The following is an 882-nucleotide window of genomic DNA, read 5'->3' on the forward strand; positions in this document are numbered from 1 at the left end:
TATGTTCTTCTCTGAAGGTGCATGGCCTCCTTATACCAAGAACCAAACTGGTCCACCAAACTAGAGACCGTTAAGGACCAAATCATCAAGAGACTCACCGGTCCAGGAGTCATCTGGAGAGACGCTTGTAAAACACTGAAGGAATATTACGATGGTAAAGACAAATTCAGCTTGACAGATGTCTGGGCAGTGTTGGTCGTCACAGAATATGTGTAAGAGGTCTGTAATTATTCATAGCTATACACCATACTCTGCTATAGGAAAAATACATGCAACAGGGTCCAAAGTCTGAAACCACATTGAATATCTGAGATTTAAAGGCTAATCTGAATTTAACTGAACTGAACTCAATCATAGCTGAGAATGAATTGGTGAATTGGTATTATTGTTGATGTAATCTTCATAAAATCTCACTCACTGTAAAAATGAAGAGTTGCAGGTTCTTATGGACTGCATTCTGTAAGTTTCTCTGAGATGTTATATATTCTCTTCAGATTGACAAATGCAAACTCTCAGATCAATGGGACCAGCACAATGAAGACCCGTTTCCCATCTACACAGTGACTGACAAGCAATACAAACAGAGCAAGGACGAGAAAGGTCTGTGTTGGTGTCTGAAAGAATTAAAGTGAGTTAATATATTCATGTCAGCTGATATATGGTGGTGTTTTCTGTCTGCAGACTCCTGGTTTGAGATCAATCCACATGAAGCAGGTTATTCTCTCACTGGAGCTTTTGTGGGAACCTCCAGCTTCGGCAGCCAGTTTGACAACGGCTCAAATAAAAACCCTCAGCCTGAAATGGACATGCTGTACCTGCAAGGTAACAAACTTTGTCACAGGAGAGTTTACTAATATTTGCAACATTACAGTTAGAAATGCT

The 882-nt window shown here is 40.1% G+C and overlaps 1 long non-coding RNA gene across 1 annotated transcript; it reads left to right on the forward strand.

Annotated features, from left to right (window-relative positions):
- The first annotated feature begins 170 nt into the window (after positions 1-170).
- Positions 171-816, forward strand: LOC107735619 (uncharacterized). The gene is made up of 3 exons (XR_001639460.1): positions 171-219; positions 495-600; positions 682-816. It is a non-coding gene; the product is annotated as an uncharacterized LOC107735619 (long non-coding RNA).
- Positions 817-882: the final 66 nt, after the last annotated feature.

This window comes from Sinocyclocheilus rhinocerous, unplaced genomic scaffold, assembly GCF_001515625.1.
Source record: "Sinocyclocheilus rhinocerous isolate Xijiao unplaced genomic scaffold, SAMN03320098_v1.1 C36179448, whole genome shotgun sequence".
NCBI classification, from domain to species: Eukaryota; Metazoa; Chordata; class Actinopteri; order Cypriniformes; family Cyprinidae; genus Sinocyclocheilus; species Sinocyclocheilus rhinocerous.